This window comes from Bubalus bubalis, chromosome 9 (genome assembly GCF_019923935.1).
Source record: "Bubalus bubalis isolate 160015118507 breed Murrah chromosome 9, NDDB_SH_1, whole genome shotgun sequence".
Classification (NCBI taxonomy): domain Eukaryota; kingdom Metazoa; phylum Chordata; class Mammalia; order Artiodactyla; family Bovidae; genus Bubalus; species Bubalus bubalis.
In genome coordinates this window covers 27,432,520-27,460,237 of record NC_059165.1, presented here as the reverse complement: position 1 = coordinate 27,460,237, position 27,718 = coordinate 27,432,520, and the positions used below count along the sequence as shown (strand labels likewise).

Below are 27,718 nucleotides of genomic sequence, written 5' to 3'. Positions count from 1 at the left end.
GAATACCCAGCAGGTAAAGGAACAGGATAAATGCCAACCAAACCAAACAAAAGAGGAAGAGATAGGGAATCTACCTGATGAAGAATTCCGAATAATGATAGTGAAATTGATCCAAAATCTTGAAATCAAAATGGAATCACAGATAAATAGCCTGGAGACAAGGATTGAGAAGATGCAAGAAAGGTTTAACAAGGACCTAGAAGAAATAAAAAAGAGTCAATATATAATGAATAATGCAACAAATGAGACCAAAAACACTCTGGAGGCAACAAATACTAGAATAACAGAGGCAGAAGATAGGATTAGTGAATTAGAAGATAAAATGGTAGAAATAAATGAATCAGAGAGGAAAAAAGAAAAATGAATTAAAAGAAATGAGGACAATCTCAGAGACCTCCAGGACAATATTAAATGCTACAACATTCGAATCATAGGGGTCCCAGAAGAAGAAGACAAAAAGAAAGACCATGAGAAAATACTTGAGGAAATAATAGTTGAAAACTTCCCTAAAATGGGGAAGGAAATAATCACCCAAGTCCAAGAAACCCAGAGAGTCCCAAACAGGATAAACCCAAGGCGAAACACCCCAAGACACATATTAATCAAATTAACAAAGATCAACCACAAACAACAAGTATTAAAAGCAGCAAGGGAAAAACAACAAATAACACACAAGGGAATTCCCATAAGGATAACAGCTGATCTTTCAATAGAAACTCTCCAAGCCAGGAGGGAATGGCAAGACATACCTAAAGTGATGAAAGAAAATAACCTACAGCTTAGATTATTGTACCCAGCAAGGATCTCATTCAAATATGAAGGAGAAATCAGAAGCTTTACAGACAAGCAAAAGCTGAGAGAATTGAGCACCACCAAACCAGCTCTCCAACAAATACTAAAGGATATTCTCTAGACAGGAAACACAAAAAGGGTGTATAAATTCAAGCCCAAAACAATAAAGTAAATGGCAATGGGATCATACTTATCAATAATTACCTTAAACATAAATGGGTTGAATGCCCCAACCAAAAGACAAAGACCGGCTGAATGGATACAAAAACAAGACCCCTACATATGTTGTCTACAAGAGACCCACCTCAAAACAGGGGACACATACAGACTGAAAATGAAGGGCTGGAAAAAGATTTTCCATGCAAATAGGGACCAAAAGAAAGCAGGAGTAGCAATACTCATATCAGATAAAATAGACTTTAAAACAAAGGCTGTGAAAAGAGACAAAGAAGGTCACTACATAATGATCAAAGGATCAATCCAAGAAGAAGATATAACAATTATAAATATATATGCACCCAACATAGGAGCACCGTAATATGTAAGACAAATACTAACAAGCATGAAAGGAGAAATTAACAATAACACAATAATAGTGGGAGACTTTAATACCCCACTCACACCTATGGATAGATCAACTAAACAGAAAATTAACAAGGAAACAGAAACTTTAAATAACCCAATAGACCAGTTAGACCTAATTGATATCTATAGGACATTTCATCCCAAAATAATGAATTTCACCTTTTTCTCAAGCGCACACGGAACCTTCTCCAGGATAGATCACATCCTGGGCCATAAATCTAGCCTTGGTAAATTCAGAAAAATTGAAATCATTCCAAGCATCTTTTCTGACTACAATGCAGTAAGATTAGATCTCAATTACAGGAGAAAAACTATTAAAAATTCCAACATATGGAGGCTGAACAACAAGCTGCTGAATAACCAACAAATCACAGAAGAAATCAAAAAAGAAATCAAAATTTGCATAGAAACGAATGAAAATGAAAACACAACAACCCCAAACCTGTGGGACACTGTAAAAGCAGTCCTAAGGGGAAAGTTCATAGCAATACAGGCATACCTCAAGAAACAAGAAAAAAGTCAAGTAAATAATCTAACTCTACACCTAAAGCAACTAGAAAAGGAAGAAATGAAGAACCCCAGGGTTAGTAGAAGAAAATAAATCTTAAAAATTAGGGCAGAAATAAATGCAAAAGAAACGAAAGAGACCATAGCAAAAATCAACAAAGCCAAAAGCTGGTTCTTTGAAAGGATAAATAAAATTGACAAACCATTAGCCAGACTCATCAAGAAACAAAGGGAGAAAAATCAAGTAACTAAAATTAGAAATGAAAATGGAGAGATCACAACAGACAACACAGAAATACAAAGGATCATAAGAGACTACTATCAGCAATTATATGGCAATAAAATGGACAACGTGGAAGAAATGGACAAATTCTTAGAAAAGTACAACTTTACAAAACTGGACCAGGAAGAAATAGAAGCTCTTAACAGACCCATCACAAGCACGGAAATTGAAACTGTAATCAGAAATCTTCCAGCAAACAAAAGCCCAGGTCCAGATGGCTTCACAGCTGAATACTACCCAAAATTTAGAGAAGAGCTAACACCTATCCTACTCAAACTCTTCCAGAAAATTGCAGAGGAAGGTAAACTTCCAAACTCATTCTATGAGGCCACCATCACCCTAATACCAAAACCTGACAAAGATCCCACAAAAAAAGAAAACTGATGAACATAGATGCAAAAATCCTTAACAAAATTCTAGCAATCAGAATCCAACAACACATTAAAAAGATCATACACCATGACCAAGTGGGCTTTATCCCAGGGATGCAAGGATTCTTCAATATCTGCAAATCAATCAATGTAATACACCACATTAACAAATTGAAAAATAAAAACCGTATGATTATCTCAATAGATGCAGAGAAAGCCTTTGACAAAATTCAACATCCATTTATGATCAAAACTCTCCAGAAAGCAGGAATAGAAGGAACATACCTCAACATAATAAAAGCTATATATGACAAACCCACACCAAACATTATCCTCAATGGTGAAAAATTGAAAGCATTTCCTCTTAAAGTCAGGAACAAGACAAGGGTGCCCACTTTCACCATTACTATTCAACATAGTTTTGGAAGTTTTGGCCAGCAATCAGAGCAGAAAAAGAAATAAAAGGAATCCAAATTGGAAAAGAAGAAGTAAAACTCTCACTGTTTGCAGATGACATGATCCTCTACATAGAAAACCCTAAAGACTCCACCAGAAAATTACCAGAACTAATCAATGATTATAGTAAAGTTGCAGGATATAAAATCAACACACAGAAATCCCTTGCATTCCTATACACTAATAATGAGAAAAGAGAAAGAGAAATTAAGGAAACAATTCCATTCACCATTGCAATGAAAAGAATAAAATACTTAAGAATATATCTACCTAAAGAAACTAAAGACCTATATATAGAAAACTATAAAACACTGGTGAAAGAAATCAAAGAGGACACTAATAGATGGAGAAATATACCATGTTCATGGATTGGAAGAATCAGTATAGTGAAAATGAGTATACTACCCAAAGCAATTTATAGATTCAATGCAATCCCTATCAAGCTACCAACGGTATTCTTCACAGAGCTATAACAAATAATTTCACAATTTGTATGGAAATACAAAAAACCTCGAATAGCCAAAGCGATCTTGAGAAAGAATGGAACTGGAGGAATCAACCTACCTGACTTCAGACTCTACTACAAAGCCACAGTCATCAAGACAGTATGGTACTGGCACAAAGACAGAAATATCGATCAATGGAACAAAATAGAAAGCCCAGAGATAACTCCACGCACATATGGACACCTTATCTTTGACAAAGGAGGCAAGAATATACAATGGATTAAAGACAATCTCTTTAACAAGTGGTGCTGGGAAGTCTGGTCAACCACTTGTAAAAGAATGAAATTAGAGCACTTTCTAACACCATACACAAAAATAAACTCAAAATGGATTAAAGATCTAAACATAAGACCAGAAACTATAAAACTCCTAGAGGAGAACATAGGCAAAACACTCTCCGACATACATCACAGCAGGATCCTCTATGACCCACCTCCCAGAATATTGGAAATAAAAGCAAAAATAAACAAATGGGACCTAATTAAACTTAAAAGCTTCTGCACAACAAAGGAAACTATAAGCAAGGTGAAAAGACAGCCTTCAGAATGGGAGAAAATAATAGCAAATGAAGCAACTGACAAACAACTAATCTCAAAAACATGCAAGCAACTCCTACAGCTCAATTCCAGAAAAATAAATGACCCAATCAAAAAATGGGCCAAAGAACTAAATAGGCATTTCTCCAAAGAAGACATACAGATGGCTAACAAACACATGAAAAGATGCTCAACATCACTCATCAGAGAAATGCAAATCAAAACCACTATGAGGTACCATTTCACGCCAGTCAGAATAGCTGCAATCCAAAAGTCTACAAGCAATAAATGCTGGAGAGGGTGTGGAGAAAAGGGAACCCTCTTACACTGTTGGTGGGAATGCAAACTAGTACAGCCACTCTGGAGAACAGTGTGGAGATTGCTTAAAAAACTGGAAATAGAACTGCCTTATGATCCAGCAATCCCACTGCTGGGCATACACACTGAGGAAACCAGAAGGGAAAGAGACACGTGTACCCCAATGTTCATCGCAGCACTGTTTATAATAGCCAGGACATGGAAGCAACCTAGATGTCCATCAGCAGATGAATGGATAAGAAAGCTGTGGTACATATACACAATGGAGTATTAGTCAGCCATTAAAAAGAATACATTTGAATCAGTTCTAATGAGGTGGATGAAACTGGAACCTATTATACAGAGTGAAGTAAGCCAGAAAGAAAAACACCAATACAGTATACTAATGCATATATGTGGAATTTAGAAAGATGGTAACAATAACCGTGTATCCGAGACAGCAAAAGAGACACTGATGTATAGAACAGTCTTATGGACTCTGTGGGAGAGGGAGAGGGTGGGAAGATTTGGGAGAATGGCATTGAAATATGTATAATATCATATATGAAATGAGTCGCCAGTCCAGGTTCGATGCACTATACTGGATGCTTGGGGCTGGTGCACTGGGACGACCCAGAAGGGTGGTATGCAGAGGGAGGAGGGTTCAGAATGGGGAACACATGTATACCTGGGGCAGATTCATTTTGATGTATGGCAAACCAATACAATATTGTAAAGTTAAATAAAATTTAAAAAATAAAAAATAAATAAAATTTATTTAAGATTAATCCGTCATTCTATGTTCATCTCATTTTAAACATGAAAAGAAAAACATTTCAGTAAATGAAAACACAGATTATTGAATTCCCATGTTAGGCTTTATAGTCGCAATTTAAAGCAGGGCCAAACTTATTAAAAACGTTCAAGTAATCAGGTACATCTCTTAAGATTGTGGATTCTTCTCTTAAGATTGACTTTAAGTGCTGAATGTTTAAGATTTTATATTTCTAAAAATGATCTTATAATCAACAGAGGAAGTTGTCATAGAAATGGAGTCATACAGTTCCCAGCCATTGTTTTTTTAGACTTTGGATGGTTTAGGATTTTCAAATTAAACCAGCAATACATGACACTCCTGGAGAGAGGATGGTGTGAGCAAAGCCACAGCAACAGTATCCCTCCCCAACTCCAGTGAAAAGGCTGATTAGGCAACAGGAATCTGCATCTCTGAACTGCTTCAGCTTGGCCACTTTCTCTATCAGAGGCTGGAAATCCTGACTCATCTTTGTGGCTTCTTTTCTTCCCATGTGAGGCACAAAATACAGAACAGAGAACAGAACACACACACACACACACACTCACACACACTAAACAGGGGGAAGGAGGAAGGGAAATTTTGTAACTCTAAAATATTTCATCGTTCAAACGTTTTGGTCAGACCTTATTTCTGTGGGAGTGAGTAGTCAGAATTGCTCGTGTTGGGGAATTCAAGGCTTTTTACTACACCAGAGGGAGAGCCCAGTTTCCTTCATTCCCTGTCCCCCTGTTAGGTATTCTAGCCTCACCCTGGGTGAATATTGAACACAGACTTTTCCCCAAAGTATTTCAGTTCAGCACACTTTTCTTGCTAATGGAAGAATTCGAAAAGTTCTCAGGGAATTCTGATGGGGTTTTAAGTTTTATTAATTCAAACTAGTCTAAAGAGTGGTTATACATTGTTTCTGCCAGTTGTTTGGGAGCTAGTGACAAAGGAGAAGTTGTAGAGGATAGATAATTTTTCTATTGATGGTCCTTCCATAAGCAGTTCTGAAAGATTTCACAATATTCAGCACTGAGAACTGCCAGCTTTCCTTAATGTATTCCCTGAGTATACCTATAATTTAGCTGAGGGATGAACCAATACACAGAATCTATATTTTAAGGCAAAATAGGCTATATATCTTAGGAAAACTACAGGAGAATATTTTTATTTATTAAGAGGATTATAAGCAGGGTGTCATAGGCCAAGGTGGAAGGAATACTATCAGGCAGTCATGACTATCAAGAAGCTTTATTACTGAAGTGATAAAGAGCTGGGTTTGTGAATGGTGGAAGCAAGGCAGAGTCCCCACAGAGGATGACTGATTCAAAAGGACAGAAATAGGGAAACAAAAAATATGTGTGAGAGGCAGAAAGCAGTTCTTTCTTAGTAGAAACATAGGGCATAGCAGGAAGATTGAGAGAGAGAACTGCATAAGTAAGGTGAAAACTAGGAGGCATTTTGTGATTATGTATTCAACTCTTTACTACATGCAAGTGTTATAGAGAATTAACTGCTAGAGCCAGGTAGAATTCTAGATGGAAAATTCTTTTTCAAATAATTATAAATGATTGAACCTTATGTTTTAACTTTTGTGAAGAAAGTCTTTATGAAGCATATAGGATATTCTGTGTCCACTGAAGCATATTATATATTCCACCCTTTTCTGACTATGTTTCATGAAGCTCCAAAAATTTTTAAATATATCTTGGAGGGCCAAGGGACCTGGTGGTAAGTGAGAAGGTCTTTCTTCTTCACATCCTTTTTGTTTCTTGAATAGTAAGAATCAACTCTCTGCCAAATCATTTTGAGGTGGCTATTCATGGCGATCACATTAAATTAAACAACATTGAAATATCAAAACCGAAATTTCCCTGAGCTCTGTTAAGCTACTATTGTTAATATTTAGAGGACTATAATCTATGCTTTTTGAACAGAAAGAATTGTTTTAGGTCTTCTTACGGATTGATTCGGAGAAGGCAATGGCACCCCACTCCAGTACTCTTGCCTGGAAAATCCCATGGATGGAGAAGCCTGGTAGGCTGCAGTCCATGGGGTCGCGAAGAGTCGGACACGACTGAGCGACTTCACTTTCACTTTTCCCTTTCATGCATTGGAGAAGGAAATGGCAGCCCACTCCAGTGTTCTTGCCTGGAGAATCCCAGGGATGGGGGAGCCTGGTGGCTGCCGTCTATGGGGTCACACAGAGTCGGACACGACTGAAGTGACTTAGCAGCAGTAGCACAGATTGATTAAGAATTTAGGAAAAAAGGAATTTTTACATTCCACCTACTATCATCTCTTTGCAATTGGTGATTGGTCTAAGTACAAAGAGAAAGCACAGAAAATTAATAAGAATTTTTAAACTATTGTTTGTGTAATAGGAAGGTTAGAGAAAAATACACATATTCTATATACATATATAAAAATAGACCTATGCTAATGAATAGATGTATCAAACTGCTACACCTCACAATGTTATATGTGTTATGTCTGTTTTTTTTTAAAGTCACTCTTTAAAAAAGATAAACATGATCTTTAAGATTAGTAGCATGAATTTTCTTTAGCTGTATCCAGAAATGAGAAATAATTAACTACCTGTGAATGCAAACTGATGTACCGCATCTGATCACTTCCTGATCTGATGTCCAGGAACTTACATTCCTTCTGGGGATAAAGATGTGGTCATAAGTGAAGATAACCACACACAGTCATAAATCTTATGGTGGTAAAGGCAACGTTACAGATCTCAAAACTCCCCTCTAAGCTGAATTGATGGGGGAGATTTGAGGGAGTGGGAAGGCTTTCTGTTGGTCCCTGCAATGATGAGGGAGACCTGGGCTGTAGGGAGAGGAAAGAGGAAGCCTTTCCACCTAGACAAGTGAGAGGAGCAGTGGTGGGGAGGACATTTGGTCCCTTGTGGAAGTTTTACTGACTCTAACAGGCGGTTTATCTAGGAGAGTAGCAGGAAGCAAAGCTAAATAGAAAGGATGGGCCAGATTTGGGAAGTTGATAGAAGAAAAGAATCCTCCTGGCAGCACTTAAAGTTTAATTATTTTTATATCATGTTTTCACATGTATTCTATTCCTTTCTGGGGCAGGTAGGATAATACTTCCTCCCATCCCCGATCCAAGATGTCAGCTTCCTATGTCTGGAGCCTGGGACTGTGTTACCCCGTGGGGTGACATGTGAAAGAGGAAGGCATGGTGTGGTAGGCTTAATAATAGTCCCGAAAGACATCTAAGTCCTAATCCCTGGAACCCAGGGATGTCATCTTATAGGGCAAGTGAATTTTGCAGCTGTAATTAAATTAAGGATAATTAGGTACAGAAATTATTCCAGATTGTTCAGATGTGCCCTAATGCCATTACAAATGTCCTTATTTAGGAGGAGGAAGAGGGAGATTTCAGACAGAAGAGAAAGAGGCTATGTGATGGAAGCAGAATCAAAAAAGATGTTAAGGTGCTGAGTTTGAACGTACAGAAAGAGGACATAAGCCAGAGAATACAAGAAATGTATTTCTAGACACTGGAAAAGGCAAGAACGTGGACTATTCTATGGCTTCTGAGGGAGCTTAGTCCTGCCAACACCTTAATTTGAGCCCCATAATACTCATTTCAGACCTGTGGGCTCCAAAACTGTAGGAGAGTACATTTCTGTTGTGAGAGCCACCAAGTTTGTCATAATTTACCCACAGAAAATTAATACACATAAGGCATTACGTGCTCATAAAGTCATTGGAAAACCTGGGCTGGGCTCTAGTGGGCTTCTTGTAATGGTCTACCTCAGTCTGCCATCAGAACACAAGAAGTCACTACCATAACTCTGGTCCAGTTAGCAGGAAGCTCCTCCACTTGACAGCCTCAACGTTGGTAAATTTATGGTCACTGGAACTTGTATTCTGACCCTCACCTCAGCCGCAAGTGCCTCTTGAAACACATAAAGCTGAAAAATGAGCACAGGAATCTGCTACAGAAAAAAAAAAACAAAACAAAAAAACCTCTTAATTTTCTATCAAGATTTTGCTTTGGGGTAGATGGAGAGGGACAGTCAAATAAGTCAAGAAGGTATCCTTTGCCTCCTTTTCACCCTCCTGATCTCAGTAGTTTTACAGAGGAGACAGATACTGTTTTTAGCTTTCCAGCTCCTGCAGTAGTAAAAAGTGATCCTAAAAAAAGAATGGACAAAAGATTAGCAGAAAAATCCACAGAATTCATACAAAAGCTTTGAGGTTTTATATATATATATATATATATATAACATGATACCCTATATTCTTAATAAATTTCAATTGACTTTTGAACAACATGATTTTAAACTATGTGGGTCCATTTCATTGTGGATTTTTTTTTTCAATAGTAAATACTACACAATCTGCAGTTGGTTGAATTGGCAGATATAGACAAACTGCTTTTGAGGGTGTATTTTGACTCTGCAGAGGGTATATGACCCTTCACTCCCCATTGTTCCAGGGCCAACTGTACTTTCTAAACAATATGAATTAATAAGTTTGCCAGTTAATGCAGCAACATGAGTAGAATGTCTACAGCGTGAGGAGTATCAAATGAGGTCAAAATAGGAAGATACTAAACAAAGGAAAGACTTGGTCCCTGTTCTTTCAGAGAGTATATGCTTGACGTGAAACAGAACTGATGTGTACCTATATTTAATACAGGATAAATTATGTTTGGAAGTTCTGGATGAATTCAGAGAGTCATCATGTGGGAAGAGAGTTTTGAAAGAAGAGACTTGTTCTGAGAAGAGTAGGAAATCCATCTCTGGATGATGGAGGACAGCTTATCTGGAGGATGGAAGCAGGAAAGAATGTAGTCATACATGTCATTCTAGTTAGTTGGTACATGAGTCAGTATGGAGAAGTTATGGAAATGAAAGTGCTAAAGGTTGATATAGTTGCTAAGTAGCCAAGAAGAAATTGAGGAACTGATTTTTTTCTTAGTAAAATTATTATGACCTGGTAAAATCGTTGGAATAAGCTCTGAGAAAGGAAGTTAGGAAATGGAACACTTGCAGAATTCATCTAAGGTTGCTGAGATGGCATCCAAGGGGCAAAAGGCAAAAACTGTTACATCAACAGCTGATGAGAGTTGAGTCATCAACTCTCAACAAATGACCCTGCCTCATTTATACAAATAGCTCTTTTTCTTATTTTTTAGAATAAAAGTAATATAGAGAGATTATTTTTAAGTACAGAAAAGTATAAAATAAAAAGTAAAAGCCCCTCTCATTCTTCACTCCACCACTGGATCTTCTATCTAAAGGTTTCTGCTATTAAGCCATTTCCTGTGTGTGTGTTAGTCGCTCAGTCATGTCCAACTCTTTGCGACCCCATGGATTGGGGTCCTGCAGGCTCCTCTGTCTATGGGATTTTCCAGACAAGAATGCTGGAGTGAGTTGCCATTCCCTTCTCCAGAGGATCTTCCCAATCCAGGGGTTGATCCCTGGGTCTCCCGCCTTGCGCAAGCAGATTCTTTACCAATGAGCCACAAGGGAAGACTGTCAACCATTTCCTATGTATCCTTTTAGAAAGCATTTTTCTGACTTAAAGACCACATATTAATATACACAAATAGGATCAGGGTATTACACACTGCTATCTTTTAATACCAGCATATTTGCTGCTACTGCTGCTGCTAAGTTGCTTCAGTCATGTGTCCAACTCTGTGCGACCCCATAGACGGCAGCCCACCAGGCTCCCCCGTCCCTGGGATTCTCCAGGCAAGAACACTGGAATGGGTTGCCATTTCCTTCTCCAATGCATGACAGTGAAAAGTGAAAGTGAAGTCACTCAGTCGTGTCCTACTCTTAGCGACCCCATGGACTGCAGCCCACCAGGCTCCTCCGTCCATGGGATTTTCCAGGCAAGAGTACTGGAGTGGGGTGCCATTGCCTTCTCCAACCAGCATATTTAGATCTAACTTATTCTTCTATGACTCCAAAAGTATCTCATTTTACATAATTCTCATGATATATGTAATCAGTCTACTGCTGCAGAATATTTATGTTGGCTTTTTTCCTCCCCAGTTTTTACCTATCTGTCCCATTTACCTCTCTGATCTCATCGATTCTTCTCCCTCAGTCTCACTTTGCTCCTGCCACTCCAGCTTCCTTTGTGTTCTTTGAACACATTAGTTATAGCTCTGCTTTTGCATAAGCGTTCCTCAGCCTAAATGCTCTTCCTTTACATATCCACTTGCTTCCTCCTTCACACTGTAGCTCATATTTCAACTTCATCTTTGATGAATTATATATTATAATTCCATCCCACTTCCAATCTACTTCCTTTTTTAAAATTTTCTCCATATAACATTTCACTCTATAATACCATATGCTAATTTACTTGTCTCTTTTTTCACTAAAATTTAAGTTTCATAAGCAGACTGATTTTTGTATATTATTTAATTGTTACTAATACCTTAAAGAATTAAGAACTGCTCGACATATTATGTCTAGATAAGAATATAATCTTAAATAAAATCTTGTGTTCAGTAGCTCAGTTGTGTCTGACTCTTTGCACACTATGGACTGTAGCCTGCCAGGCTTCTCTGTCCATGGGATTTTCCCAGCAAGAATACTGGAGTGGGTTGCCATTTTCTCTTCCAGGGGATCTTCCCGACCCAGGGATCAAACCCAAATCTTCTGCATCTCCTGCATTGCAGCGAATTCTTTACCACTGAGTCACTGGGGAAGGCCCCAAATAAAATCTTATTCTCAATCAGATTATTTAATTATCTTTAGTTACATCTTTGCTCTAGATATCTCTCTTTTGATTTTCCAATATCTCCTAACACTGTAGACTTTTCCTTTTAGTAAATGTTGCTTTAATACATATTGCTTTAAAGAGCATAGTCTTAGCACATGGTAGATAGATACAAGTTTTTAAAAAGCTATTTGTTGGATAAATAAATCATACTCTTTGCTCAGAAAAGGGGTAAAAGCAACACAGTCCTATACTCTGATAATTATCCCTTAATACCACTTTAAATAAACCTGCTGTAGTGAAAGAAAGTCATTTGATTGCACAAAAGTGTTCTAATTGTAAGTAAAATTATTGTATATAATAGTCTGGATTCTCAGTACCCAAAATGGAAGGAGATAGTAATTCAAATAATGTAGATGATAACAGCTTTCAATAGGCCCTATTGTTCCAGTATTCAGTAAACAATAGTTTTGAGCATTATGACTGTTATAAATTTATATTAGTTTCACTTCTTTTTTTTGAGTTGCAAAATATGCCACAAATTTCATCAGATATTTTGAAATGACATAGCAGGGTACATCAAAAAAATATCCAAATCTGTTAACAGTAAGTGATGTTAGAGACTTTAGGTCCTTCTCCTTCATGGAAACATTTGTATTATTAACATAGAGAAACTTAAATTATATTCTTGGTAGCCTGGCATGTAAGAGCCTCTTGATGAGGATGAAAGAGGAGAGTGAAAAAGCTGGCTTGAAACTCAGCATTCAAAAAACTAAGATTTTAGCATCCAATCCCATCACTTCATGGCAAGTGGGGAGTGGGGAGTGGAAACAGTGACAAATTTTATTTTCCTGGGATCCAAAATCACTGTAGACGGGGCAGTCATGAAATTAAAAGACGATTGCTCCTTGAAAGGAGATAAACCTAGTGTGTGTGAAAGTGTTGGTCGCAGAGTTGTGTCTGACTCTGCTACCCAATGGAATGTAGCCCACCAGGCTCCTCTGTCCATGGGATTCTCCAGGCAAGAATACTGGAGTGTGTAGCCACTTCCTTCTCCAGGGGATCTAACATATAAAAAAGAAGAGAAAAAACTTTGCCGAGAAAGATTGTATAGTCAAGGCTATGGTTTTTCCAGCAGTCATGTACTGATGTGACAGTTGGACCATAAAGGCTGAGCGCCAAAAAATTGGTGCTTTTGAACTGTGGGGTTGGAGAAGATGCTTGAAGGGTCCCTTGGACAGCAAGAAGATCAATTCAGTCCATCCTAAAGGAAATCAGTCCTGAGTATTCATTGCAAGGACTGATGCTGAAATACTTTGGTCAACTGATATGAAGAGCTGATTCATTGGAAAAGACCCCAATGCTGGGAAAGATTGAGGGAAAAGGAATGACAGAGGATGAAATAGATAGATGGCATCATTGACACAACAGACATGAATTTGAGCAAACTGAGGAGATAGTGGAGGACAAAGGAGCCTGGCACGCTGCAGTCCATGGGGTCCGAAAGAGTTGTACACAACTTAGTAACGAACAGCAGCATGGCATGTTCTGTTAAGCCACAGCAAATATTTGTTACTAAGGTTAACAGTAACTAAGTATTTGTTAATAGGCTAACAATATTCACCTTTTTATTCTTCAATCTGCTATTAATCTCAAGTACATTTTGGAGAACAAACATACAAACAATTTGAAAAAGAAAAAGTATTTGGATGAGTTATATCTGTCTACCTTACAGGCCCAAGTATGGAAAGCTTATTTCATGGCATTAACTAGAATTGTGAAATACAAGTAGGAACATCAGTTCAGTTCAGTTCAGTTCAGTCGCTCAGAGTCATATCCGACTCTGCGACCCCATGAATCACAGCACACCAGGCCTCCCTGTTCATCACCAACTCCTGGAGTTCACTCAAACTCATGTCCATCGAGTTGGTGATGCCATCCAGTCATCCCATCCTCTGTCGTCCCCTTCTCCTCCTGCCCCCAATCCCTCCCAGCATCAGGGTCTTTTCCAATGAGTCAACTCTTCGCATGAGGTGGCCAAAGTACTGGAGTTTCAGCTTTAGCATCAGTCCTTCCAATGAACACCCAGGACTGATCTCCTTTAGGATAGACTGGTTGGATCTCCTTGCAGTCCAAGGGACTCTCAAGAGTCTTCTCCAACACCACATAATGTAATTGTGGAGATGAAGTGATCCCTGAAAAATTGCCTCCTCTAGCGTGACCTTTACCATCCATGATCAAGATATAAAGAAATTTTAATGTGTTGTGATACTGTTCCTTATTACTCATGACTAGGTCATACCAAAATGGCACAAGACTAGGAAATTAGCTAGATATTCACCAGAGCAATTCATATTCAATCTCTAAGAGATCCAATTGACTAATGTGAGTTAGTTAATAATTCATTACCTAGTGTGTTCAATTTATAAATAAACCAGTCCTTTTAAAGGTATTAATTGCAGATATGTGAATTATCTTTTTAATTAGGAAAATAATGAGCTTGCGTGTGTGTGCTTAGTTGTTCAGTCATGTCTGACTCTTTTGTGACACCATGGACTGTAGCCTGCCAGGCTCCTCTGTCCATGGATTTTTCCCAGCAAGAATACTGGAGTGGGTTACCATTTTCTCCTCCTACTGATAAGCTATTTCTTATTACATGTTCTGTGCTTTCACATTTAACAGTTATTTAATTATTTATAAACTTTCTGGCTGAAGAATTTTTTCCTTATTTGAAGTCAGCATAATTTTTGAATATTGTTAGTTGTTGAATGGGCTTCCTAAGTGGCACTAGTTGTAAAGAATTCGCCTGCCATGCTGGAGACCCAAGAAGTGTGGGTTTGACCCCTGGGTCAGGAAGATCTTCTGGAGAAGGAAATGGCAACTCACTCCAGTATTCTTGCCTGGAAAATCCCAGGGACAGAGGAGCCTGGCAGTCAACAGTCCACCAGGATCACAACGAGTTGGACACGACTGAGCATCTAAGCAGAGGCATTGAATAAAGCATTATGCTATGTTATGAAACATTCAGCTATTCAATATACATAACACTAGTAGCACTATTAGCCTATTAAGGCCTCTAGTCAGTTTTTCTTGATACTGAATTCTACTAAATGCTATAAACTCACAGTTTTGCATGGTTTTATATACAGATAAAACCAGTGAAATTATGTATGTTTGTTTCTTCAAGTTATATAGCCTTTACTTTATACCAGCCGATATATTTAATACTAAGGACCGAAGATATCAACATGAATAAGATACCGCTCCCTTACTGAGGGTGATAGGCTGGGTAATTGCCCCTTAGGATGTTCATATCTTAACCCTTAAAAGATGTGAATGTTACCATATACGGCATGGCACAGGATCTGTAGATGTGATCAAGTTAAAGATCGTGGGATTATCTTACAATTATCCTAGAATATTGAGGTGGACCCAAGTGCAATTACACATATTCTTTTAAGATAGAGGTCCAGGACGGTTTGACACAGAAAAAAGAGAAGGCAGTGTGACAATGGAGGCAGAGACTGGGACGACGTGACTCCAAGCGAGGGAATACTGCCTCCCTACTACTACTACTAAGTCACTTCAGTCATGTCCGATTCTGTGCGACTCCATAGACGGCAGCTCACCAGGCTTCCCCATCCTTGGGATTCTCCAGGCAAGCACACGCGAGTGTGTTGCCATTTCCTTCTCCAATGCATGAAAGTGAAAAGTGAAAGTGAAGTCGCTCAGTCGTATCCGAGTCTTCGTGACCCCATGGACTGCAGCCTACCAGGCTCCTCCATCCATGGGATTTTCCAGGCAAAAGTACTAGAGTGTGGTGCTATTGAGAAACTGAAAGAAGCAAGGAACAGATTCTTTCCCAGTGTATATAGAGGGAGCCCTGCTGACCTTTTAATTTTGGCCCAGTGATACTAATTTTGGACTTCTGGACTCCAGAACTGCGAAAGAGTAAATATGTGTTGTTTTTAATTACCAAGTTTGTGCTAATTTGTTGCAGCAGTCACCAGAAATGAATATACTGAGATTGTCAACATTTAGTAAAACAGACAAACACAACTAATGATCTTTGTGAAGTGGGAGCTCTCTGGGAGTTGTGCGGGAAAGGAAGTGGGAGACAGGCGTGGGGCACTAAATCTAGCAGATCAAATTCTATAAAGCTACTTAGAAGATCCGAGCTGAGGCTGCAAGAGTTTTCCAAGCAAGGAAGGGAGTGCAAAAATGTCGAAACAAAAAAAAGTGCGGTAAGTTTTATAATACAAAACTATATTTTAAAATGCATAGTTTATTTCAGGAAATACTAAGCCCTAAAGTAATTTTCATTTATTTTTAATATTTTAACTAGTCATCATATTTATCAAAGAAGAGTTTAAGGCTATATGAAGCATTCTTAGAAAGAGTATTATCATATACACTACAAATAAAGGAATAATCCACTGTTACAAAAATAAAGAATAATGATTATTTCCTGTCATTGCTATGTTTTAGAGTGGTTATTACATAGAAATTTTGATTAAAGTCATCTCAACAGTGTTGTAGTTTCATCACTTGGAGGAAGAGAGATCATTTATTCTAGTTATACAAATAGTCACCAGCTACTCAAATCATAGTAAAAATAAGACAATAATTTTAATAAAATATTTCTCTTGTATTCTTTCATTTTATTTGGATTAGAAAGAATTTTGCCTGAAAATTTTCAGCCAAGTAAAAAGTAGAGACAGGTCATTTCTGTGTATTCTTTTGTCAAAAATTAAACAATAGAAGTAGTGAGGATGACTAAAACAAAACACCTGATACTGTGCTGGGGACTCTTAGAAATTTTGCAAACTGGATAGAATCTAGATGAATTTTGAACTCTGTTTTCAAAGTCGAATTAAGTAGTAGAGACAATGGTAACAAAGAGAAGTTATGCATCAAGTGCATATTTTCTACAACATGCATTAGGTATCAGTGGTTTGACTGAGAAAAAGGGAAAGATAAATAATTATAATACAAAGGATGATTAGATTATCCAGGGGTGACAAGAAAAGTGAAAGTAGAAAGACAGTTGTTGATTTTAGTTCTTTTCCCAGAGCCAAGAAACTGGATTAGCTATCACTAGATACTAAGATAATAGTATAATGGTATGATAACCTATAGAAACAATACATATACTGATATTAAACTTGTTTTAAATATTTTGCAATATTTACTTCTCATCTTACTGCAAAACTAAAGATTTCTATGATTATCCAAAAAATATACTTATCCCTTAGTTTTGTAGTGTGATACCCAAGTGTTTCATGTATATTGGTAGTATCATCTGTTTACAGAGATATATACCTTTCCATTAAGTTTCAAGGATTTTTTCATAAGTTGTGTCCATCAGCTACTCTGTTAAAAAATATAGTCGTATACTGTCTCTATCTCTCTGATTTCTATCTACATCTGCCTAAGTCTTGAAGCCGCTCATTCCAAAATTATTTGGTCTGCTAGTTTCTAGACAATGAATTATTTCAGCTTTCCACCATTTGACAATAATAGGGAAACTAGACTGAGATGAGCCAATATACCAATATGAATTTTACAAAAGTTGCAATTATTCTTGGATACTGTGTAATTTAGAACAGTTAACAGACTTCATGCAAAGAGTTGACTCATTGGAAAAGACTCTGATGCTGGGAGGGATTGGGGGCAGGAAGAAAAGGGGATGACAGAGAATGAGATGGCTGGATGGCATCACCAACTCGATGGACGTAAGTTTGAGTGAACTCTGGGAGATGGTGATGGACAGGGAGGCCTGGCGTGCTGTGATTCATGGGGTCGCAAAGAGGCGGACACAACTGAGCGACTGAACTGAACTGAACAGGCCGTATCCTTGCCGCAACCTTACAGATTAATAAAAGAGAAACAATAAAATGCTTGCATTAATACTTTTTTTTAAAGCACACATGATGGGTTTGGCTTTTGCTATCCCTACAGTTTTTTTGTGCAACTGGAAAAGGAAAATACAGTTTTTATTATTCTAGGAAGAATACAGTATGCTCTAGTAATAAGTCATAAGACTATATAAGGTTAGGACCTGTTTGACAGTAGATGGTCACCTTAGATGGAAAAAGATTTTGATTGACTCAAGGTAATATACCTATTGATCACCATTTAAATTTAAAAACAAGCTCACTTTGTAAAACAGGCTAAAAATCATTTGAAAATAGAATTTTGGGGAGCTCACAAGATTAACTTGGGTCCTGAGTAATCAACTACAGTGAGATCTCTCCCCGCTTTTTGCCACTTTCACAGATAAAATGAGGAGCCTTCAAGTGACTTTTAATGAAATTGCTTCCTAGAACAATGTGGAACAGAATGGTCTTTCTTGGCATGTAGATGTTTCCTATTCTACTCCCTACTATGACCTAATTCCAAAGTCAATATTCCATTTTTGCAGTGAAGCTGGAAATGTTTCTGCCTCATAATCAAAGCTATCACATAGTTCAGCTTATTGTACTTTTAGAAACTGTGACTTTACTTGCTTTCAGCCAGATTCACTTATTACTAATAGGCAGTTTTCCTCCAGATTTCATTTTATTTATTCATGATAGAACCTGTCTCTAATTTTTTAAGTATAATTGAAATAAATTAAGTAATCCTTCTAACCAGGCTTGAGCCATTTCACTTTAATATTTTTTATGGGAAAATCCACTTTGAATCTGTGTTTTCTACTAATATCATGTTTTCCGCTCTTCCATTGTAAACTGCAATATGGCTTATTTCCTGAAGTTTTGCTTTGACAAATGTAATTTTGTCATTGCATAACATGAGTTTTTAGTAGTTACTGTACATTTTGTTTGGTCTTATAGCAAGTAATTCTTGCCAGAAAGCATTTCATAATCTATTTCTTAAAGTACAGAAAGAAATAGAAAATCTTAAGAAGCGTATTAAACATCCCTTGACAGTTTGAAACTAACAAGCCCCTTCCTTAATTGCTTTCCTCCATTTCCAGAGGATTGGAAAGAACAGTTATTCCTGTTCCATGAATACATAGTTCACAATTAACAATACACTGTATTTTTTAATCAGTAGATTTTTAAAATAATAACAGCTCTGTATGTTAATCAGAAATGAAACTCTTACCATGAATATAGCTTGAAAATGCTCTTTTAGAGGAAAAATTGCTACCTGTTTTTCATTTGTTTTGCTTGTTGAGGTAAAATTACCATAAAGTAAAATTTATGAGTCTTAGTTGTATAATGCTATGAATTTTGACAAACATACAATCAACCTCGGAAATATTTCCATCAGCCGGCAAAGTTTCTTCATACCTGTTTGTAGTCAATACTGTCTTCCCACACCCAGCCCTGGAAACACTAATTCCCAGTAGTTTTGCTTTTTCTGGAATGCCATATAAAATCATGCATGTAGCTGTTTTTGAGTCTGTCTTCTTTCAGGTAGCATGATGCCCTTGAGATCTTCCCTCTGGCTCTGTGTCAGTATTTCATTGCTTCTAATGAGTAGTACTCCATGTGTGGGTTTGTGTGTTTATCTATTCACTTTATAAATTCTTCTATTATTAGTTATTGTTATTATAAATATTTGGCTATTATTTTAAAGTACTTTTTATGTGCTAGGTACTATTGCAAACTTTTTACATTATTTCAATTGATATAATTCTGCAAATTATAAGAGTGTTTTTATAACAATGGAGTCAGACTGTAGTTTTGCATCCTATCTCCTCCACTTACTGGTTTTATGGCCTTGGACAAATTTCCTAACACTGTTTAATTTTACACAGATATGCAAAGGTGATGATAATAATACCGCTTCATAAGGCTGTTGTAAAGTTTAAATGAATTAATACCTGTAAGTACTTATAAGTGTGTATGGCTCTTAGTGTTCAGTAAGTATCAGTTATATTTTATTATGTACTTTTGAACAGTCATATAACATAGGAGTTAGTATCCCCAATTTGAAGAGAGACAGACTCGGAAAAGTTCAGACTTCCTCAGAATCACATGATAATGAAAGTGACAGATCCAAGGTTTTAATCCAGCTTCATCTGACTCTAAACTAGGTACCTCTTCCATGACAAGGCGTTACTTATTTTTAAACCCCTGAATCTTTCTCTGACATTATGGCAAAGTAGACATTCTGAAAGACCCTTCCTCTAAATGTAAAATGCATGAATAACAAATACACATATTTTTTCTAGTGCACACAAAAAAATGAGATTAAAGTTGTAAGGATCTTCAAGACTGAAACAACAAGCTGAAAGCAAAGCAGGCACCTTGCTATGAACAGTAAACAAACTGAAAAATAGGGCTGCCCTGAGATCAAAGTGCTGATTGAATGCAGCCACTGAAAGACTGCACTAGGCCCTGAGCACCCTGGGGTAGTGCCCCTGCCTCAGTGGAAACAAACACAGATCCTCTCTGGAGCAAAGTCCTCAGCTTTTTCAAGGAATAAATCATTCTAATATTATCAAACTTTTCTGGCAAAGTAAATAGGAGAATACTCCCAACTAATTCTGTAAAGCTAGCATAACCTCAGTTACCAAAAAAAAAAAAGTAACAGCTTGACAAAATTACAGACCCAATCTGATTCCTGAACATAGGTGGGAAAGAAAAATCCTGAATAGTATCAGAAAACTAAATCTAACCATGCATAATTTAAGCATGAAAAATGTATGATAAAAAAGTTGGTTTTATTTCAGGAAGGAATAATCAGAATATACCATATTAACAGATAAAAAGAAAAAATATATGATCAACTCATCTGGTGCATAGAAATTTAATGAAACTCACCACTCAAACTACATTTTCTTGAAAATAAGGTTTTATAGGAATTTCCTTATGTACATAACAAAACCTCATGAGAAATAGAAGCTTTTTTTTTTTTTTTCAGATTAATCTTCCTATGATCACTACTTCAATTCAGTATTATATTGTTTGAAAATAAAAAACTAGGTACAAAGATGAAATATTTGCAACCTATATAATTGAAATAAAATTTGTTTTCTCTTACTAAATCAATAAAGTAAAAGGCAGGCAGCAATGGAAAAATGGGCTAAAGACTTAAGCAGACATTTCAGAGAAGATATACACAAATAACTTTCAAATGTGAAAAGATGGTCACCTTCATTATTTCTTCATAAAACACATTAATGACAAAGAGGGAACAAGAAACTTTATAGTAGAGAAGCATGGCAGACACCAACTTGTGATCAAGGTGAACGGCATCAGTAATGGTACAAATTAGAATCATACACCACGTGAGCAGTTGCAATAAAAAGAGCACAGCAGCACTTCTGCCATTGTCCTGCCAAAGGTCCGTAACTTTAATCAAACCACAAGAAAAAGTCATTCTACAATATAACTGGCCCTTAATTGTCAAAAGTACCTCAAGAAATGACTGAGGAAGTGAGAAAGGATACTAAAGAGATGTGACTACTGAAGTTATGTGTGATTTTGAACTGAACCCTTTTGTTAGGATCTTTTGCGGACTATTGGAACTTGAATGGAGGCTGAGGATTAGATGGCGGTAATATGTCAGTGTTAATTTTCCAATTTTGATGGTGTATTGTGATTAAGTAGGAGGATGTTTATAATGACATTCATGCTCGTCAAAGACTCACTAAAGTAGTGAGATAGCAGGGACATTTACATTGGCAATTTATTTTCAAATAAATTTTCAATTTGATATTTCAAATTTCTTTCAAAAAAAGAAATTCCTTTTTCTTTCAACCTAAAAAGTAAGATTATTTTAATATATCTCTGTAGAGATACATTTAACATCATTTTAGCAGAAATTTAAAGTTCTGATAGTATCAAGTTTTGGAGAGGAGTTGATTTTTTTTTTTTTTACTATGCCTTGTGGCTTGCTGGAACTTAGTTCTTCAACCAGGGACTGAACCCAGGTCCTAGTAGTAAAAGTGCTGAATCATAACCTCCCGACTGCCAGGGAATTCCCCTGATCAACAGGAACTTTTAAACACTGCTAATGGGAATGAAAATTAGGTCAAACATTTTGAAAAACAGTCTGGATTGTTCTGTAAAAAGGTTAAAGCATTCACATACAGCATGACCTACGAATTTAGATCCTAGGCATATTACCTATGAGAAATTCTATTTGACTCATTGGAAACGACCTTGATGCTAGGAAGGATTGAAGGCAGGAGGAGAAGGGATGACAGAGGATGAGATGGTTGGATGGCATCACCAACGCAATGGACATGAGTTTGAGCAAGGTCTGGGAGTTGGCGATGGACAGGGAAGCCTAGAGTGCTGCAGTCCATGGGGTCGCAAAGAATCGGACCCAACTGAGTGACGACAATGACATATGTTATAAAACTCTCCTTTTAAGGCACAGTAATGATTAACACACAATAATAGGCTAAGGTTATTCCTCTGCAGGAAGACAAGGGGAGAAGGTTGCGAAGAAGCATGTTGGATTTACCCATATTGGTGATTTTATATTTTTAAATTAAGTGGTAGTAATGTATTAGTTTGATTTATTATGATGATTTTATCTTATATGTGTTTATATAGTATGTATCAAACATTGCATAAAAGTTTTTTTACATTATTGAAAACACCGGGTAATTTGAGGTAACAGATTTGAATTTTCCCTTTTATGGAAAGGGGAAGACATAGCAAATCAATATACCAAGGCATTTTTGACTATGTAGTCAAACAATAAACAGAAAAAAATAAAAAAAACACCTGGGCTAGAGCATTAAAATACTGCTCAGTATTTTGTCCCAAGGGCCCAGGTTATTTGAGAATACTTCCAACTGTTTCTACCTCAGCCTTAGAATACAGCAGGGATGAGTGGATACAATACTTCTGCCTTTGATGCTGTGTGCCCTCCTGGTATATCGTTTCCTAACCAAAGTTTTCCATAGAAGTAGACATTGGCATGCTGATTTTATTTGTTTTAAAAAGCCTCTTTGAAGAATAAAACTAAACTCTTGAAAGGCTTTGCTTTAACTAAAGAGGACCATCTCTAGTCAGTGCCCTGACACATGCGGAACACAAGCGATCGATTATGTAAATGGGTAGACAGCTTTATGAAACACAGACTAGTGACCCTTGGAGCTCAGAGAATCAATGCTGCAGAACTTAGATGATTCCTGACAGCTTTTCCATGGGTTTTGTTTAACTGCAATGAATGCATATATATTGAATCAATATTTAAACTACATGCAAAAGAAAACCTTTGTAGTAGTTTAATACTGAGCTCACATTCTGAGGTACTGTAAATGAATATTTACCCTAACAGTCATTAATTAGATATAGAAGAGTCGTGTGGTCACTAAACATTTTATTTTCTGTTGAAGTTAATTCCTTTGAAATGGAGAGGGTATAATGTAAACTTTATTGGCGCAATCTTTACTAGTAAAATGCGGCAATAGACATTTGTCCCAAAGACATTTGATTGAACACATGTAATCATCACTTACGTCGCCACAAGGATAATACAGCAAAGCAGCAGAAGAAGAGTTTATATTTTAACATCTAAAAGTACCCATTTTTGTATTTTCCACTACTTCAGGATGGATAGTACCATATGGCTTCCACATAAGTGGACCTGTTACCAATAAACTAGGACTGATGTGTAATTACGTTTTCAGTGATTCATCTGTGAAACACCCTGGGTTATTTTACATGGAAGCATCTGGTTCACATGTGTACAGTGGTTATTCTGTGGTGATTGACATCTGTATTCTTGTAGTAAAGTCCCAGTTGCCCAGATGTGAGCCATTGCCTTCTTTCTTATACAGACAAAACCTGCATTCGAAAAATCCTTACCTCAACCCTGAATGTGAACATTTCAATCTTCTGCACGCACATACAGACACACACAGACAGACACACACACACCCAACTTGCACTGTGACTGGAACATAATATAAATATTTCATGCATTGTATTTCAGTTGTTGAACAGATGTATGTAGGCACCTTTATCTCTTTCTATGCTTGTTTATACCATGACATCTGTTTTAGATTGTAAGCTCAAAGAGGGCAGTGACCATGTCAATTTAATATTATGCAGACAATATCCAGTAAAGCATAATTCACCTTCAAATGTTTGTTAAGTATATGTCCATTAAGATGGTGATGTTAATGAGTTTAGGGAAAATTAGAGTTTATAATCTGACTGTAAACACCTTTGTGCACTTTAAGAAATATTTGCTGTAAATGGCCCAGCTTTCAATTTCACACATTATAATTAGCTAGGTAACACATAAAGCTATCTTTTTTTGAGCAGAACTACTTTACTTTATATTAGGATAATTTTATAATGATGTGTGATATGAGATTTTCAGAGAGACAAAGTGACAAGACAAAGAGACAAGGCAAGTTTCATGAAGGTGTAGGATTTTAGCTGAGGACTCAAGGGTTAGTAGAGTGTAAGCATGTAATAATGAAGGAAAAAAACATTTGAGGCAAAGAGAAAAAGGGAAAGAGGCACTGGTTAAGAGCATGGAGAAGGCCAGCAGGCCTGGGTCCGAGTCCCACATTGGCCATTTATGAATAGTGAGAACTTGGGTGAGTTGCTCAAACATCTAAGGTTTGGTTTCTCGTCTGGAAAACAGAAACCATATAGGACATAGGGTTGTGGTGACAATTACACGAATAAGGATTTTAACACAGTACTTGGCATAAGGAGAACATTTAACAACTGTTAACTGTTGTTCTTGGAACATCTAAAATTTCTAGTTGGGATTCTTATTTGCACCGAAAAAGGTCAAGATTCTCTTCTTATCAAGTCATCTTTTTACCTCCTAAATTATTCTCTTCAATTTCATGTGTGGCAGAGTGACATCGGAGCATAATTATGTATCCTTGAATTAAAATATGAGTATTTCAGCGAATAAGAAACTTCTCAATGAGTAAATCACCTTTGTTTTGTTTTTGTCCTTTTATTTGTCCTGTGCACACAAGGCTCAGATGCCTTGTCCACTCTGACTCTTCCTGAATTCTGTGGAAAAAAGAACCTTTACCTTATCTCCAAGTTAATAATAGCCATTTATTTCATGTTTAAGAAAAAAGGATTTGGCGCATACATCAGCTAGCAAACACAAAGCAATTATCCTCTGTAATAGGTCAGATTTGTACTTGTGCTTAGTGGCTCAGTCGTGTCCAGCTCTTTGTGATCACCGTGGACTACATGGAGCCCACCAGACTCCTCTGTCCCTGGGATTCTCCAGGCAAGCATACTGGAGTAGGTTGCCATGCCCTCCTCCAGTGGATCTTCTCCACCCAGGGATTGAACCCTCCTCTCTTACATCTCCTGCATTGGCAGATTGCTTCTTTACCACTAGCACCACCTGGGATAATCTTTATTTTACTCTATTTTAATTAATTTTTAAAATTCTTTGTAATATGCATATATATTACTTTATAAAAACCTCAAATAGTTTTTGTTGCTTGCATCCACTAGGATGTTATAGAATTTTAAAATTTCTGTATTTGAAGCTCAAGTTTTCATAAGAAGACTTAGGAAAATTCATTATTTCTTTTTACCAAATGTTTATTTTAAGAAGTAACTATTTCACCCTAGGGAATATTTTTTTTTTATTATGATTCAACACCCAAAATAAGGAGAGAAAATAATATAGAAAATTTATATTCATAACTTTGTTTTAATGTTTATTTATTTAGGTATTTATTTATTTGACTGTACCAGGTCTTGGTCACAGCATGTGGGGTTTTTAGTTGTAGTATGTGGGATCTAGTTCCCTGACCAGGGATCAGACCTGGGCCCCCTCCGTTGAGAATATGACGTCTTAGCCATTGGACCACCAGGGAAGTTGCTAGACTCATAACTTTGAATGAAACCTAAATGTTACTCTATTCCCTTCTATCCTGAAAATGCAATACTATAATTTTGGACCTAGCAGGGAAATTCAGATGTGGAAATAACCTTTTAACCTCATCCCACCTAAATGTTGGATATTTGGATTGGATTTGTCTGGATATTGTCTACTATTATTTTAATGAAACTCTCATGAATATAAACAAATGTTTCCCTTAAATATTCAGTGCTCTGATATAGCAGTCAATTCCATTTTCTTTATGGGAAAAGTTGCTTGAAGAAAGAAAGCAGTTATTACTGTTATGAATAAACCTTATTTTTGATCTTAACAGTCAACTATCTCTTCAGGAGTTACGGGAAATCACCATGTAGTAAACATCAAAAAGCATTTTATGTGTAACATGTTAATTTTTATGTGTACAACTGCAAGTACAAGTAAGCCTTATATAAACACAGATGTGTTCCTGACATCTAAATTTTGAACTTAAAATGTTTTTTAACCTTATAAATCAATACTTTGTACATACTTGATCACAGCATATTATATTTAATGACTGAAATACATTTTTGCTCAGCTGGACTGTGAGATTTTCAAATTCTGAGATTATGTTTTATTTGTTCATCTCATAGGCTAACATAGTGCCTTACACTGATAAAATATTAATTGAAGTAAGGAATGTATGAAAAACAGGTTATTATAATTATGTTGACTGCTAGTTCTCCTTAATATTTTCTAATAGTTTGTTTATATTGTAGGCTAACTAGTCTTTGTGATCTGAGAAAAATCTATTATTTATAACATTTCTAAAAAATATCCTTAGTTTGTTCAAAAACACTTTGTTAAGAACAATTCTTTCCTAAATCATTAATCTCCTGTGTGTGGTTAAACTACACAAAGACAACCATGGTTCCTGCCTTCTGGAAATTTAAGATTCTTACAAATGGAATTTTTAGTGCTCCTTCCAGTTGCTTTCAAATTTCTTAGTTACATTAATAGAAAAATGTTCAGTAATAGATTAGGAAATGCCAAACATCTTTCTTCTTTTTCAGTTTGATAAAGGGGCCTGTTTTTACAGAGAGCCAAAAAAAAAAAAAGAATGAGAGGGGTTCAGAATGGGGAACACGTGTACACCCATGGCGGATGCATGTTGATATATGGCAAAACTAATACAATATTGTAAAGTGAAAAAAAAAATAAAGAAAGAAAAAATAAATAAATAAAAGAAGATTTTGAAAGTTTCTCTGTTTCTCCATCCATAGAGGCCCACTAACATTTTGGGAGGACTTTGGGGGTTATATATATATTTTAAGGGACATTATGATCAGGCTGTAGAATCTCACTGACTATTTTCCTTGCATGTCTATAGCCTGTTCGATTTTCATGGTTGTCTTTTGGGGCCACATGTGAATTTATGGATGACAGCTTTTCCTAATTCCAAACAAGTGTTAGAATTTCTTGGTGTAACATTTTAATTGCTGTTTATGGTTTCTGATTTTTGAAATCTGACCCCTCTTCTTCATTGGTCATTGATGGTGAGATTGTGGGTGCTAATTCCCTGTTGCTAACAGGAGTCACATTTCTTCTCAGAATAAAGGATGCATGGAGCTGAAGATGTTATTTCACTTCTGACTTTTACTTGCAGTAGGAATGAAAGTGTAATTGCGTCTTATTTTTCCTTGTTGTTTCTCAGTAAGCAGATAGCAGAAGTTTATTAATCAACAGTCCTAAAGCTTAAGTAATAATAATAACAAGAACAACAGTTTAATGAAACTTAATAGAAAATCCAACTAACTAGAGTCTTTTGAGTGTGTGTTTACTTAGAAGTTGACCAGCATTTGCTAGTGAGGGTTTTAGCCATGAGGATTGAAACACCATTCATTTAACCATAGATCTCCCTTCCCAAACATTCCAGTGAAGTGGAGTATAACTAAACTTAGTGGTATTTGTGTGAACTCGTAAGCATATAAATTTGTAAACATCCAAAACTACTTGAAAAAAAAAATAATTTAAGTTACTTCATAATGGAAAGTGAGCTAACTAGTGGTCAGCAAAAGCTGTAAGAAATTAAAA

The 27,718-nt window shown here is 36.6% G+C and overlaps 1 protein-coding gene across 1 annotated transcript in view; it reads left to right on the top strand.

Moving 5' to 3' along the window:
• Nucleotides 1-27,718, top strand: part of XRCC4 (X-ray repair cross complementing 4) — a 304,283-nt gene that overhangs the window by 259,213 nt on the left and 17,352 nt on the right. The window lies entirely within an intron of this gene.